This window comes from Macrobrachium nipponense, chromosome 10, assembly GCF_015104395.2.
Source record: "Macrobrachium nipponense isolate FS-2020 chromosome 10, ASM1510439v2, whole genome shotgun sequence".
Taxonomy (NCBI): domain Eukaryota; kingdom Metazoa; phylum Arthropoda; class Malacostraca; order Decapoda; family Palaemonidae; genus Macrobrachium; species Macrobrachium nipponense.
In genome coordinates this window covers 23,347,248-23,364,441 of record NC_087204.1, presented here as the reverse complement: position 1 = coordinate 23,364,441, position 17,194 = coordinate 23,347,248, and the positions used below count along the sequence as shown (strand labels likewise).

Here is a 17,194-nt window from a genome sequence, read left to right as displayed (position 1 = left end):
CACTCTGTGAGTTTTGTGTCAGGGATGTGAGTGCACAAAAGAAACCATGTGCAAAGTGTGTGTCGGTTGGCTTTCTCCTAGTGATCTCTCTGAGAAATGTCATAGCCCTTCTCCACGAGTAACATCTCATATGGCAGCGCCTCCCCCTATACCTGTGGCAGAGGAAGGACCTAAGACACAAAATGATCTCAGGAAAGTGATGGAAATATGGGTGAAAGGTGGCGTCTCTCTTCTTCAGCAAGTGTTAGAAGATGACTCAAAAGGCTCTTGATTTTGTTCTTTCAACATGTGAAGAACAACTGCTCTCCACAAACAGGTCAATTTGCTTGTTCCACAGAGGTGGGTAACGGGGACAACAGTGTGCCTAAAATGAGGTCGCTAGTAGATTATTCTTGCCCCCTTCCCCTCCTTTCAAGTACCAGAGACTGGAGAGGTTCCTTATTAGTAGCCTCAGTTATGTCGTCGTTGGTCTTGTCAGTGTCCTGTCTCCCCATCATGTTATGGAAATGGAGATCAGTGTCCGGGGTGAGTTGTAGGAGTGGATTGTCAAGCAGCAGCACCACAACAGTGCAGCAGAGTTCTTCTAGGAGGTGAAAAGCCTCATGGCCTGGTACTCGGTACAACCTGGAACAAGGTCATGATCTTGAGCAAGCTTGGACCAGCCCATGCACCAGGATTTACCTGGATTGGGTTAAGGGGCCACTTCTGGTTGGTTCAGCTTCAGGCCCAAGGAAGGTGGTGAAAATGTTAGCTTGTGTTTACCCTTAGACCCTTTGAACTCTGACATCTGGAATTGTTCAGGGTCAGGCTAGTTTGCCTTCACCCTCCACCCAAGTAGAGAATCCTCAGCCAGTGTGGGATTCTTCTAGACCTAAAGGTCCTGTCACTGTTGAATCAGTGTTGGCTAAGTTGGAGAGACACTTTAAGTAGGTCATCTGATTTGTGAGTGCAACAGCTTGTGAATAGAGATCTAGTCTGTTCCTTGGCACACAGTTTGCTTTGTTGAGCACAGACCTATCCCATGCACTTCCATGCAGAAACCAAAGTTCTCCAACTTGCCTAGAGTAAGGTTACAAACAAGCAAAATTCTGACATAGACTTCTGTCAGCCATGGCATCAAGTGCTCTTATACACAAGTGGGAAGCTGGCACATCTTTGTAGAAGAAAAAGTTTTATATTCTTGTAGGAGCAAATTGCAAGTTTAAGATAATTTATAATTATAAATCCTCACCCCCTAAGTTACTTGCTGCTAGTTAATTAATAATTAAGTTATCAAACTTCAATTACTGAACTGCATATTGGAGGATGCATTTCTATATAGAGAATTATGGTTTTATACAGGTAACTTACCAAGTAACTACTACTTACAAGTTATAGGTTTCTACTCTATTTTTTGTAGCTGTGAAAAATGTTCTTTTAAATTTTGTGTGTAAAAGTGTATACTATATGCAGTCACTATTTTTATTGTGCATCTTTTCCAAATGTGTTATGAGGCAATTATTTGTTGATGAATTATTTAGTACTTACTGTAATATCAGTCATTGTTGCAGCAGTTTTTTTTTTTTTTTTTTTTTTTTTTTTTTTTTTTTTTTTTTTTTTAGAAGTGGAAAAATATAAATCGACCTATGTCCACCTATGCATCTTTTCGGTGTCCAGCAGCATATGTTAAAACACAACTTTGTCAATACCAGGTATCAGTGGAAGAGTGCCAAGATATAAAAGCAAATGTTGAAATATATAAATTAATAGACAGTAATAACATGTATTATTTAAAAATTAAATACGTACCTGAAAATGTTAAAAAAGAAAATTCTCAATTGCATTACTTTTAGATATTAGTTCTCTCCTCAGGCCAATTGAGCTCACTGGCTTTACCCATCTGGTAAATAAAGTCTGGTCCCGAATTATGCGTGTTTGAATTGTGCGATTCCCCTTTTATGCGGTTGCTAGTTCGCAAAAATAGATTTTCTGTATCTGCGAAGCTGTCAAAGTCTGCGAGTCACGTGCCGCAAAACATATCAAATCTATTGTCTTTTTCAAGTATTTTTGGCAAAAGTGGTTTTGCCGGTACTATCTGAGAGAAGGGATGGGGGGAATGCTTAGAGGAAAAAAAAAAAATATTCCTCCAAGGGGGAATGCGAGAGAAAGGTTTCCTGCTTGGCCATTAGCTAAGACGGAAGGCTATGCCTCACACATTTGTGCCGTCATAGCTCAGTGTGTATGAATGATCGGTCTAGGTTAACTTTCGACTAACTTTTGGCATTTGATCATTAATATTTTCTATTGTTGAAATAGGTTTTGATGAAAATGACCAGTAAAAGTGATTAACAGAGAAGCAGAAGTGTGAGAGAGTCAGAGAGAGAGAACTTTTCAAGAAACTCATTTCATGTTGAATTTGTATTTTTATCATTTCTTTTTAAGAAATCGTAATTTCTATATCAAATTTTGAATTTTCGTTTTCTTTTTTTATCGTGGAATAAATTTATATGAAATCGATTACTACATAGTGAACATGGCGGACAAAGAAACAGACAGGCGCTTGTAACCAAGTTTTTGTTCCGACACGGCATACAAACCTTCGGTCCTTTTACAATAGGAAGGTACTAGCGGCAGCTGGATAGGTCGTAAGCTTTCGAACAAGGGGTTCGGTAGTTAACTGCTTGTCCGACAGGCGCGCGCGCGCGACTGGTAGGTAAACAAATCACTTTTGCTTTCGGCCTGCTGGCGTGTGGACGTGTATCATCGCTCTCTGCCGCTTCATCGTCGTTTGCTTCGCATGATTGTGTTTTCTTTTTCTATGTATCTAGTGAAACTGAATTGTAAGTACAATCATTTCATTGAATTCAATTGTGAATTAAAGGATCTTGGCTTCACAACGCCCTCCGATTACCCGAGTGCCGGGACTGAAGGGCGTAATTGCGGGAATTCATTTTTCCCAGAATGATCCTCGTATTGTGTATGCTCGGTGCCGAGGGCGGGAGCGCTCGCTCCGAGCGTATATTGGGTTGGAAATGTGTAGATGAAAATCGTAAGTAAGTGCTCTTTTCATTTATATTTTTTTTGACCTGTATGCCCGTTGCCGAACGAATGCGCTCGGCACGGAAACTTATTCAGTATGAAAGTGGAATCGCAAGTACAGTATTCTTTTCATTTTCATATATTATTTTTTATTGTAGCAATACTCATTTTGGATCAGTTCCGAGCTTACCGGAGATTGATCCTTCCCCCTTTTTATTTTGAATGAAGTGAAATCGCAAGTGCAGTTCTTTTTCATTTTCATTTTTTTTATTGAGATTGCATTGTTGACTGGGATCAATGTTCCGCTATTCACGGGAATTGATTCCTTCCCTTTTTATTGTATGAAGTGAAATCGCAAGCACAGTAGTCCTTTTCATTTTCATATATTTGTTGATTGCATCAATTCATTATGGATCAAGGTTTCCAGAAACCTTGATCCATAAAGGTAAGGAATGGAACCTTTCACCCTTGCGCTCGGTACCGAGGGCGCAAATGCGCTCGATCCGAGCCGCCCTTATTCATTGTGAAGTGAATCGTTTTGCAAGATGCATTTTCATTTTGTTCCTTATTATTGATTGCATCAATATTATTTGGTTCAAGTTCCGCTCAGTCAGGGAATTGATCCTTATGCCTTGTATTCGTGCCGATGGCACGATTGCTCTAGGGCTCTTATTTTGTTGTTGCGTACATGGGTACTGTGCGGGGGTGGGGAACGAGACCCCCCCCGCTCACGATTCCACAGATGGCTCTTCCCCTTGGGGGGGGGAGGTTATCGGCGTTCTTCTCCTCGCCCGATCCGTCGAGCGCGGGGAGGGCGCTCGGTGCCCGATGTACAATTGTATTAGGGGTCTTATTCCACTCGTTCGGGAGGGATCAAACCCCCGCACGAGGGGATTTCCCCACAATTAATCGCTACTACTATTATTTCCGCAGGTGCTACTGCCACGAGCGTGGACCTTGGTGAGGTATGGGCGTCCTTCCAATGCAGAGCGTGCTGGTGTCCAGGGCTCGCGGTTTCTATGTCTGGGCCTACTGCGGTCACCCATGGAGTGGTGACCACGCAACCAGGTGACGACGTCCCTCCTCACCTGGTGTACTCGCCTCACGTGGTATCAGTCTTGGCCTACAGCCGCTGTGAAGTGCCGTTCGCCGTACCGAGAGGGGGCGTGCCGCCGCCGCTCGTGGTTGCCGCGCTGCAGCGACCACACTTCCGCTGCCCTAGAAACTCGCCCCTGGACCTGCCGCCGGTACCAGGATGTTGCTGGCTGCTGCTCCACTTCCTGTGTTTCCGGTGCTGCCTGCCGTAACCTGCCGATTCTGGGATGCAGTTGCTGCGCTGGCTGTCCCTGCCGTTGCTGCGATGGCTGTTCCTGCCGTTGCTGCGCTGGCTGTCCCTACCGATGATGCTGGCCGTGCTGCTGTTCCTGAGATGCCCATTACCTGCTGATGTCGTCCTGTTTCGTGGGTGGTACTACCCCAGACTTTGGTCTGTCTGTACAGGTGCGTCCGGGCCCTGTGGCTTCGGCTACAGCAGCCCCGGCTCCGCCCTGGATAGCAGATCTTACGTCTGTCCTGAGGAAGCTGACGAAGAAGAGGAGGAAGGTGTCGTGGTCGTCGTCTTCATCTTCTTCATCGTCGTCGGCCGCCGCCTCTTCCCCTTCGACTTCTAAGGCTTTACAGCCGAGGAAGAAGAAGGTCGCCTCCTCCCTCCTAAGAAGCTTCCTCGGGAAGCTTCCTCGGGAGGGACCCGTCTCACCTCGGTGGGGACGGGAGGGTTCCTTCCGCTGGTCCTCCTGCTCCTTCGGAGCGGGGCCCGTCTCTTTCTTCCCCGCCCAAGGGAAGAAGAACTACGGGGACCAGAGGGGTACCGGTGGCAAACCAACCCCGGTACTTCCTCGCCTGGTGTCAGTGGTGCTGCCACTGCATCAGGGTCCGTCTCGGCCTCCTCGTTCGCGGAGGTACCGAGTGTACGGTCGCCTACCAGCGACCGTGCAGCCAGGAACCAGACCTCTGAGTCCGCTCAGCGTCAGGTTCACGGCACGGGGGGGGCGGAAGACTGGTGACAGCCGCTCACGCGACTCTCACCAGACCAGCTCTCGCTCTCCGCGCGCGAACAGCTGGCTACCCGGGGGACGACGTGACGGTCCATGACCGGCCACGGGCTGAGGCTGGGAAAAGAAGGGTCCTCCCCGTTCGCCGGTGCCAGCCACGGCTGGAACCAGCGACGTGACGTGCCGTGAGGACAAGCACCGGTCTCACTGTGACAGTGGAGCCTGCAGGTCGCCTGACCGTCGCTCTCACAGAGAGCGATCGGGTACGGCAACCAGCACCAGCTCTTCTGACACTCGAGATCGGGGCCGCTGTGCTCAGTCCAGCCGTTCTCCACAGCGAGACGGTTCGGGGGGGACCAGGAGGCCTGCAGCTCGATCGCCACCAAGCGGGTTGACGATCGCCTGCAGCCCTCCAAGCCTGCTGGTTCTGCCAGCGGAGCACGAGGGAGCGTCAGGTCTGCCTCTCCCGTACCTTCAACCACCTCGGGTTACACCGGGAGGAGCGAGGTATTGAGGAGTGATCGTGAGGGGTGCGCCCCTCATGATCCCACCACAACGCCCTACGTGCCAGGCACGGTTCTTGGACGGCCAGGGCGTATGCGCAAGTGGATGGGGAAGACCGAGAGGGCTGTCGCTGTTCCCCTTCTTATGGAGGAAGGTTCTCGGAATATGCTCTTGTTCGAAGGGCTTAACGGTCCCATCTCTGCAAGATGCTGTGACTTCCGAGATCCAGAGGAACTTTGCGAGGTTACGGCGCTGATTCGTCAGCACAATGACCTCGGGGAAGGATCGCCGCTCCCACCAGCAGAGCCTACGTCTCGGCTCGAGTCGTTTTGGGGACCCGAGAGGGAACCCAAATCGACGTGGGTCGGCCGCGATCGGAGCTTGCCGACTGTGTTTGACCAGGTAGTCCTCTCGCTCCGGACAAGAAGGCTCTCTCAGTTCTGGACGGTCGAACAAGCTACTTCACCTCCTCTACTGCGACAGAGGCGTTTATAGTGTCTTCGGACACCGTATTTAAATACCCTTCGGTCCTCCTGAGGTTTCGACCTCGACGAGGACTGAATGAGTCCGGATGGTATCGGCTCTCTACTGTCAGGTGTCGATCAGCCCCACCCAGACGACGTTCACAGTGGCGCAGACACTTACCTACAGTATGAGTTCGTAACCCTCCTCGGGAAAACGTTTTCTCCTGACGATACGTTTTCCCAGGCTCTGAGAGGCCATCGCCGTAAGGCGATGGCTGCTCCTTTTCTTCTCCAACTGCTAGATCCGCTGGGAAGGCGAGCCAGTATCCAATTCCTCCCCCATTCCCTCTCTCCTTACGGCTACAGAGGAAAGGGGAGGGATCCTACAGAGATTTCTCTGTAAGATCCCACGTTAGGGGCTGCGCTACCGGGGGGACCTTCGGGTCCTACCTGACGTAAGCCCCCCCCGGTCATTGAGGAGGGATCCTGCCCCTTTCTCGATTTCTACGGGAATCGATGAGGACCACCAGCCGATATCGTCTGACGAATTCGGTGGTGGGGGGGTTTCGCAGAGTGCTTAGAATTCTACGGAATTTCTAGCGCACTCAGAGTGTTCGAGTTTTTTACGATCTCCAAACACTCAGGCGAGACCACGGTCCAAAGTGAGCGAAAAGAATCCCCGATAATTGTTACACGATAATCGGGAACCTCGCTTATGCTCGAATTCCTGTAATTTCTAGCATTTGGAAGAAAGACCGCTGCTGAAGAAGAGTATCTCACAGTAGGCGCTTAACCTGGAATAGAGAAGAACGGACGGGAACTTCCAGTTTGGCTTGAACTATCGTCTTCGGTATTCTGTTCACCATTGAAGCTTTCCTTTGGGAAAGACTTCTCCTTCACTCTTTTGAATAAGAGAACGAAGGCGGTCGATCTCCAATCCTTATTCTCATTCCCCGAGGGGAAAAGAATTTAGGATGGAGGTCGTGGTACAGAACCTACAAATATACTACGTATATTACCCTCGCGACATGATTCTTTAACAGTTGAATTGTCCGTGGGGTAGGCGCATACCGTAGTTAACTCTACGGTTTGTGACCGAGACGAATTGTATCTTAATTGAACTGCAACTCGGGGTTGCCTGCAACCTCCCAGGCAGTTATCAGTTTCGATTTTAGATACTTGGTATTGTCATGACAACACCAAATCAGCTTTTGTATTTACCGAAATCCGTTTCGGTTAAATATAATTGCTCGAGCGTATTCTTTATGCTCGATGGTTCTAGCCGAACGCATTCCTTCGTGGAATAATGGATTACCTGGCAACTCAGGATGACGAGTCACCGAGAGCTACTGCGTATTGAACTGCCTGATAGCGGCTCAGTATCAGCTAGGTCTCTGAGATGCACGGTCGGTTACGTCTCTCTCTCCCCTGGTTGGATTGACTACCGACCGTATCTCTGCCCAACAATCATGGACTTAGGTCTCTGATTAACGGGGATTCTCGCAATAATGAAGGACCATCTACTGCTGTGACTCTCGATTTCATCGCCTTCGACATTGCGAGAATTTTCAACAGAGATATCTCTTGGACTCTGTCATCTTTCTGTTTACCGCACGGTAAACAGAAGTCTGTACTAGTCAACCGCTGCATCGCACTGCGATAATGCGAATGATTTTTGCAGACATCTGAGTTTGTCTTCAAAATATCTCGTATTCGTAGGTGTGCAATTTCATTGCTCGCCCCGAATTAACAGATATGTCAGAAGACATCGCCTACTCTCCGACCTGACAGCTCTTACTTCCCAAATGTTCAGCCCATGAGAAGCAGTTCTTCAGGCAGTAGTTCCCTGTCTTCATTACTGGAAGCGCTCCGCTTTTATTGCAACTACGGTCCTCACCGGACAGCAATCAATAGCGGTTAGCGTTCTCAGTCTTTGTAGCACAGGTCAGAAATCTTGAGATCCCTCTCTCGGTTCAGCTGTGAAGACGTAGGTTGCATTTTCTGTACACCTTCGCTTCAAAACGTCACATAGTGTTGTTTCTCCTTACCCGAGAATCAACTATACTATGAGATATCTTGCCATCAAGGACCTCGGTCTCTAGAAGGCAATTGACTTTCGCCTGTTGGGCACATGCCTTAAGAGAGTCATCACCTTGCTTCTGCATCGGTGACGAACAAATTATTTGTTTGTTTAGTCTCTTGGCATAACCCTGTTAAGGCGAGGTCACGTGACTTGCTCGGGTGCTTGGACAACTTGCCTCCTACCGAACGCAGTCCAGTAGGCAGCTGTCAGAGCGCCCAGTCTGTTACGAACTTCGCTGTGGACTTAGTTCGGTTGTTCCATAACAATCTTTTCTTCGTCCTAACGGCTTGTCACAGTACCCATACCATCGACACCCAACATTGAGTGTCGGTGTCCTATCCACTACCGAGAACAACAACTTCGCTGCAGACGGATAGACCAGTATGGGTACAGGACATCACCGAAGTCGAGAAGAGGGATAGGTCATTCGACAATTCCCTTCTTTTCCTCTGAGGTAATTGCATGACTTTGCCTGCGAAGTCAAGCATCCAGGGGATGGGGATTCGTGACGCTCGATTTCGTACCGAATTCGTAGCGAAGACTCTGAACCCTTCGGTTCCTGACGATCGGTTAGAGTCCTTCACAGTCCCCTCCCTAATGGACTTCACCGCCTTCGATGCGAAGGAGATGCTGCTTTGTCCTGTGAAAGCGGCACCAGCGCTTTCTGAAGAAACTCGACATCCCAGGCGGAGTGTTGAAGACTCTTCGTCAGCACCAAGATGACCTAGAAGTAGCACTTCCCTCGAGTTACACAAGAAACTTCTCCGTGGCGCAGGCTGAAGGCAGGGGTCTGGTACAACCAGACCACTGGCACCTCCTTCTACCTTTTGGATATTGCCCACAGGTCCTGGGATCGTTTTCCTTAGGACCCGTGGTGGCTGCTCAACACGTTGTGTAGCTAACCCAGACCCTAGCAGGCTGAACAGCATCGAGTCCTGGTGTGACTGTAAGAATAAGATAAGTGAATGAGAGAGTGACTGGCTTCTCTTCCTATCTTTTTCTACCCCTCTACCTGTGGGTAGAGGGATACGGTCATCACCTTGCTGGATAAGGACGAGATGCCGGTGAAGCTACTCGACAGAGCCCCATCCTATCCCTTTCACTAGGGATGGGAGCGAATATCCACCCCACTTCTCCTACAAGGGGGGGAAGTGGATGCCAACAAGAGGGACCAAACCATAACGTTGTTGCCTCTAGCAAATAGGAACTTGTTCTTGTTTGCTGGTACGAAGAGATACGCTTGCCTCTCTCTTAGTACTTGGTCCAGAGGTCTGACCATTGATCCTGCGGTGCACACCCCGATCAATCGGACAGAGGCTTGGATCCCTCCCTCGCTCTTACGACCAGGGAGGCTTCCAAGGTTGGGCGAACACCAGTCTGTTCACAAAAGACTCAGATTCCACCCACCAAGAAGTGAGTCTTCCTATTGTAAAAGGACCGAAGGTTTGTATGCCGTGTCGGAACAAATGACAATTTGTCCAAAATTGCATTTTTCCTAACTATACAACCCTGAGGTCCTTTTACACATAGCCCCACCTCATGCCACCCCTCACTCTGCGTTTTTGCTTGGGCCAAAAGCAAAAGTGATTTGTTTACCTACCAGTCGCGCGCGCGCGCCTGTCGGACAAGCAGTTAACTACCGAACCCCTTGTTCGAAAGCTTACGACCTATCCAGCTGCCGCTAGTACCTTCCTATTGTAAAAGGACCTCAGGTTTGGTCTAGTTAGGAGGAAAAATGCAATTTTGGACAAATTGTCATTTTAGGCCTAACAGGAGTGAAGACGCATGATCCGCTCGTCCCGGAAACCTCAAATGGTTCACAAAGCCTTCCTTCAGCAGAAGAACTCTTTACAGAGGATGAGATAGAGGAGTTTGAAGGTTTTTGGCACAGGATATGTAGAGGAAATTCCATCCAAAAGGTTTTTTTAAGGGAAATGAGTGTATCGTACAGTACACTTGCACCCAATGGTGGCATTGTTTACGTGTGGGAGTTTTCACCATCCTGTGTCTAATTTTGAACTTTATCAAGTTTTTAAAACCTCTTTAATGTTTTATTTATCCATAAGAACAATTTCATATTAGAAATTATTACAGTAGTATAGTACATAGAAAGTATTGAAAATGGCTAGTATGAAAAAGTTTGACGGGGTAAGTTGCTGTTTGCCTTGGCCCTAATGGAATTATCCCCATAAGGTATATTTTTATTGTAGTGTCTTACCGAACAATTATAGAGCCGTGATTTCCACGAGCGGCAGGATACTAAATTCAAATTTAGCGCGTCGGCGTCGCCAACACTGGTGGTGATGACGTCATCTCCCTCCACTCGCGGGAGAACCAGGTACAACTGCCCAGGTGAATCCAATTCTTTTCCTGCCGGCGTCCGGTGAACATCGGTGGTCGGTGCGGTTGGATGACTTTACTTCGCTTTTTTCTTGTGGATTTGATCTTCGGAATTGGTGAAGTACTCTTTTTTGGCGTTGTTGTTATTTTGCTTTTTATTTAGGCGTTGACATGTCGGATTCTAGTCCGTCGGGAGTTAGGTTTTGCATCTCAGGATGTAAAACTAGATTATCCAAGTTAGAATATGATTCTCACACTAAATGTGTTATGTGTAGGGGACAGGTTTGTTCAGCAGATCGAACATGTAACGAGTGTAGTGATTGGACTGATTCTCAATGGAAGTTTTTTTAGTTCATACTCGAGAAATTAGCTAAAGACAGAATTAGAAAAGCAGCGCTTAGGGAAAGTAGACTTAGCTCTGCTTCGTCTTGCGATGCATCTGTTCCTTCTGTTTCTCCTCAAATTGTTATGTCTCCTTTAACTACACCTCCTATTCCTCCTACTAATCCCACTTCTCCGGCTTCCCGTGTAGTTTCTTCCGACACCATTGCCAGTCTGGAATCGAGGTTAGATCAGAAATTTTCGGTACTAGCGAATACGGTTTTGCAACTTGGTAATTCAGTTAAGACGTTTTTGGAGAAAGCGGCTTCAGGTAAGAGTGTAGTTGAGGGTGCGTCTGTCTGTCCTGACACGTCTCCTAGACAAAGGTCACTGTCCAGCTCCCCCGCACGGGGAGAAGCATACCGGAAGTCCAAGGGAGTCGATCGGGATTTGCCCACAGACAGGCGCCTCTCTTGTTGAGCCTGTTGCGCCTCAACAGGGCTCGGTTAAGCGTTGGAAAGGTGTTGCGGTCAGACGCCTTTCAAATGATTCAGCGATTCGTCTCCGGTCGCGCGGCGCTCTTGGCGAGATTCGCCCGTTTTCGCGTCCCTTAAAGAGGCGTTCAGGCGCCGATTCTTCGCCTCCTCCAGTCAAGCGGTATAAGGAGCCTGAGAGTAGGGTTGCGCCTCGGCCGTTAGCGGTCTCGTTCGTCGCCTCAATCTGTGCCTTTTTTCGGCTCCATCTACTAGTAGAGATTGTGGTTTTAGCGCTGTAGCTAGCAGTTCTAAGGGTGTTTCTTTAGGCGCTTTTTCGTCTGTTACGCCTGATGCGCCTGTTTCGCCTCGAATTTCGGCGGCTCCGAGCGAGGCGCAAGTAGTTTTTCGCCTCCTGCTGAACATTTAGGCTCTTCCAAGCCTATGTTAACTGTTTTTGATTCGTCTCTGGCGCCTTTGCGCAAGCAGTTAGAGATGTTAAACCAACTGGATGAATGAGTCCAAGGGTGGTTCGAAACCTTCAGATCCGGTTGTAGTTTCCGTCTACTTCTTCGGCGGTATCGGAGAATGAAGAAGAAGTAGAGGAGGAGGATTCACATCACCTCTCGTGTTATTCACGTCTCCTTAGATTTCTTCTGGTATCTTATCCAGATTATTTTGAGAAAGCGGCTCCGCGCTCCCCAACTTCGACTTTTTTTGATGAGGAGGAAAACTTCAGACCCTCTCCTCCCAAAACTTGTTCTATCTAAAGCGGTTAGACATTCGTTGAAAGAGACGGAGAAATGGATGTCTATGAAAAGAGACTTAGGGAAGGCTCTTTTTGCTTACCCTCCCTACTAAGTTGCTTCGTAAGAGGTATAGGTTTTATGTAACTGGGGAAGCTCCTTCTCTGGGAGTTTCTGCCTCCTCCCAGGGAGACTTCTCCAGTTTAATCGACTCCTCTAGAAGATCTGCTTTCGCCGCAGCGAAAGTTTTCTTTACAGCGCCTGAGTTGGACCACGTTGTAAAGAATCAATTTAAACTTTTGGAAGTCTTTAGCTTCCTTGATTGGACTATTGGCGCTTTAGCGGCCAAGATCGAAGACTGTCCTTCTCTTTCTCAGGAGTTAGCGGAGGATTGGATTGGTGTTCTGTCCTGTGCGGACAAATCCATTAAGGATGGATGTGATGAGTTAGCTTCGCTCATCGCCTTTGGTACCCTTAAGAAAAGGCAACTTTGGTGCTCCTTGTGCTTCTAAAAGGGTTACGTCCCAACAGAAGTCTGCTCTCTTGTTTGCTCCTTTTGTGAAAGATAACCTCTTTCCAGACGATGTAGTGTTTGTCAATTTCGTCTGCGCTAGATAAGAAATCTACTTCGGATTTACTGGCACAGTCTACTAAGAGACCTAAAGCTCCTGTGGAGACTGTTCCTTCGGTTTCTCCTCTGGCCCAAGCGCCTTTTCGAGGGAGAAAACCCAAGCGCTTCTTTCGGCCGAAGTCGAATTTGCGACCTCAGTCTAAGGCCAAATCGGCCAAGGTTAACAAACCTTCCAAATGAAAGCTCGGTTCTTCAGACGCCCAGTGGGAGCCAGGCTGGCTCTGTTTTGGGAGGAATGGGAAAACAGAGGAGCAGAAGCCTGGGTAGTGCAAGTACTCAAGTTCGGCTATCGTATTCCTCTCGTTTCACCTCCCTCGCTCTCACCTGTGCCAATTCCATTCCAGGCATACTCTCCGGGCTCAGACAAATTTCTGGCGCTAGCCGCAGAAGTGGAAGCGCTTGTTCTCAAAGAAGCGATAGAACAGATAGAAGGGGATTTTCCCTCCAGGCTTTTACAATCGCCTTTTTGTAGTTCCCAATCATCAGGGGGCTGGAGGCCGGTTTTGGATGTGAGCGCCCTGAACTTGCATGTCCAGAAAACAAAATTTCATATGGAGACCACTCGGTCGGTTCTGGAGTCCATCAGACAGGGGGATTGGATGGTCTCTCTGGACATGCAAGACGCTTATTTTCACATTCCGATACATCGCGAATCTCGGAAGTACCTGAGGTTCATGTTCGAAGGCAAGGTGTTTCAGTTTCGGGCGCTTTGCTTCGGACTAGCGACCGCTCCTCAAGTTTTCACCAGGGTTCTATCCCCGATAGGAAGCTGGCTGCACATATTAGGAGTAAGAATCTCCCTCTATCTGGAGGACGATTGGCTTCTCCGGTCGGAATCAGAGAGTCGGTGCATGAAGGACCTTGGAACAACTCTGGATCTTGCCAGAAAGTTAGGAATTCTGGTCAACAAACAGAAGTCCCAGTTGGTTCCATCTCAGAGCATCCTTTATTTGGGGATGATTCTGAATGCTCAAGTTTTTTCGGGCTTTTCTGTCCCCGAAGAGGGTTCAAGGCTGTCTGGAGACAGTTCAGGAGTTCTTGGACAAAAAGGTAAGCCAATCAAGTGGATGAGGCTCCTGGGGCAAATTGACTCAGTGGAGAAATTTGTGACGTTGGGAAGACTGCACATGAGACCTCTGCAGTTTTTCCTGAGAACCAAATCTCGGTGCAGGAAGACACAACCAGACTCGATTACCTTTCCTGTCACAGATCAAATAAAAGAGGACCTAAGGTGGTGGCTCTCTCGAGCAAGGTTGGAAGAAGGGTTAGATTTACGACCCATCCTCCCGAACCTACAGTTCTTTTCCGACGCATCGGACACAGGTTGGGGAGCCCTACTGGGAAATCAACGAACTTCAGGAGCTTGGTCGGAGAAGGAGAAGAAGTTCCACATAAATGTAAAGGAACTGTTAGCAATTTTCCTGGGGCTCAGACAGTTTCGGAGCTTAGTAGAAGGTCGAGTAGTGGCAGTGCACTCCGACAACTCCACGGCTCTCTCGTACGTGCGGAAAACAGGGGGGGACTCAGTCTTTCTCTCTATACGAAGTAGCCAAGGATCTCCTCCTGTGGTCAAACGAAGCGAAGGTTCAGCTAGTCCCGAGATTTGTTCCGGGAAAGATGAACGTCCTGGCGGACGAGTTAAGTCGTCAACAGCAAGTGTTACCTCTGGAGTGGACTTTGGACAACAAGATTTGTCAGAAACTTTGGCACCTTTGGGGACGACCGTCAATAGACCTGTTCGCGACATCAAGGAACAACCGTCTTCCTCTCTTTTGTTCTCCAGTCCCAGATCCTCTAGCTTGGTCGGTGGACGCAATGCTGTTGGATTGGTCGGGTCTGGAAGCTTATGCATTCCCTCCGTTCGGTCTAATAAGAGAGGTGCTGAACAAGTTCATGTCGCACACCAGTGTAACACTAACGTTAATCGCTCCCTTTTGGCCCAGGAAAGATGGTTCCCGACCTTCTCCAGTTGTTAGTAGCTTCCCCAGACTTCTTCCTCCAGAGAAGTGGCTTCTCAAACAACCTCACTTCAAGAGGTTCCACCAAAACTTGTCCGCTCTAGCTCTGACAGGGTTCAGACTGTCCGGAATCTTGTCAGAGCGAAAGGATTTTCAAGAAGAGCTGCAGAAGCTATCGCTCGTTGTAGGAGAGAGTCTTCTAACAAACTCTTATCAAGGGAAGTGGAGAATCTTCAGAGAGTGGTGTAGAAGTGCTAAAGTCTCTACTTCTGCGACCTCTTTAACAGAAATAGCAGATTTTCTTCTATTTCTTAGGAAACTCTAAGAAACTGGCTCCTTCGACGATCAGAGGATATAGAGCCATGCTCTTCGGTTTTTCAACATCGAGGTTTGGATATTTCCTCCAATTCAGATCTGTCGGACCTCATTAGGTCTTTCGAAACCACTAAGCTCCCGCAAGATACAGTGGCTTGGAACTTAGATGTGGTGCTTAAGTTCCTCATGGGGCCACCGTTTGAGCCTTTGAAGTCGGCTTCACTCAGGAACTTGACTAAGAAGGCACTTTTTCTTATTGCGCTAGCTTCTGCTAAGCGTGTCAGCGAATTGCATGCTATAGACAAAAGAGTCGGTTTCTCTCAAGGCAATGCTGTATTTTCGGTATCTTTGACCTTTCTAGCCAAAAATGAGAATCCTTCTAATCCTTGGCCGAGGAGTTTTGTGGTAAGGAACTTATCTGATTTGGTTGGACATGAGGAGGAAGAAAGGCTCTTATGTCCAGTCAGGGCTATTAAGCAGTATCTGTTTGCCACTAAGGGTATTAGAGGACAATCTTCTAAGCTCTGGACCTCGGTTCAAAATCCCTCTCGTCCTCTTTCTAAGAATGCTATATCGTTCTTTATTAGAGAGCTTATCAGGGAAGCTCACTCGCAGTCCGAGAACGACAATCTTTCCGTTCCTGAGAGTTAAAGCTCACGAGGTTAGAGCAGTGGCAACTTCTTTAGCATTCACGAAAGAATTTATCTTTAGCTTCGATTCTTCAGAGCACGTTCTGGAGATCGAATTCGGTTTTTTGCGAGTCATTATCTCAAAGAGATAGAAACGGTTTTCGAGAATTGTAAAACGTTAGGTCCTGTGGCGGTTTCTGGCATGGTGTTGGGAGAAACGGCACAGGGGTCGTCACCTCTATGCTAACTTTTCACCTTGAATAGGTTGTCGAGTTCAAGGGAAGCTGGGGGTACTGAGTACCTGGGATACTCACCAGTCTGTTAGGTCAGATTTTACAATGGTTGGGTATATATGTTTTTTAAATCTGGTGTTGGTGACAAATGTTTTGTATGATTGAATTTCTGGTCTTAGCCCAGGGGCAAGGGGCAATCTTTTGTTGTTACATCCTCCGTCAGTCAGCCTTGACTCGCTTGAACTACGGAAGGATTCCACTCCTGTAGAGGCTAACTTTGGTCAAATTCCAATTCCTCTACAATAGTAAGAAGAGCACCGACCAGAGGCAGTAACAGTCTGCTGTAGCTCTCTTACAAGGTAAGGTACAACAGACACCTTGAGTGTTTACTGGTATTGCAATAATGTAACCATTTAAAAATACTAGTGGTTCACTGAATCCCACCTTCCCAGAAATGTGTAATCAGCTCTATAATTGTTCGGTAAGACACTACAATAAAAATGAAATTTTCATTATTAAAATGAAGTTTTATTGTATACTTACCGAACAATTATGATTATACCCACCCTCCTCCCCTTAGGTGGACGGACGGGCAGAAAGAATTGGATTCACCTGGGCAGTTGTACCTGGTTCTCCCGCGAGTGGAGGGAGATGACGTCATCACCACCAGTGTTGGCGACGCCGACGCGCTAAATTTGAATTTAGTATCCTGCCGCTCGTGGAAATCACGGCTCTATAATTGTTCGGTAAGTATACAATAAAACTTCATTTTAATAATGAAAATTTCATGTTTTGAAATATGCAAATTTCCAATTCTGTGAGGCCGTGGATCAACCAAATTCTCGCATAATTGGAGACTGTACTGTATAGTAGTGTACATGTAATTATATTTAGTTTTTCCCTTATAATTAATATTAAAAGACAGCTGGCGCCGATAACCGAAACTTGGCCGCCAATTTTATGGCGCTCTAGACAAACGGCGTAATACATGTATGTACTATTTGCAACATTTTGAGGTGGGCTGGGGGTTTTATAGTGCGTGCAGGGTTTTTTTTCTCAAGGGTTTAGTATGTGACCTAGGTCTAGTTTGGTTATAGTCCTGTGCCTTGGAATGAACAAACAACTTAGTGTTAGGTATTACTGTATAGTCACCGCCCTACTTACAAATGAGTTACATTCTGGACGGCTGTTTGTATTTTGAATTGTTCGTAAGTTTATCCTTAATATGCAATACATAATTTTTGTTGGTGTTGACATTCCCGAGTGACCTTGGGGTCTTAGATTATACTGTTTTAACCGCATTTTTAAATCGTGCAATATTATAAAGAATTTCTATGGATGCTAGAAAGGGAAGAAAAAGTTTAGATTCATGCAACATTCAAAATTTAGTAATTTTTTCATGATTTGAAAGTTATGAACATGGAGAGA

At 47.3% G+C, this 17,194-nt stretch overlaps 1 protein-coding gene across 6 annotated transcripts in view; it reads left to right on the top strand.

Moving 5' to 3' along the window:
• LOC135223472 (beta-TrCP-like) overlaps nucleotides 1–17,194 on the top strand; it is a 91,279-nt gene that overhangs the window by 43,554 nt on the left and 30,531 nt on the right. The window lies entirely within an intron of this gene.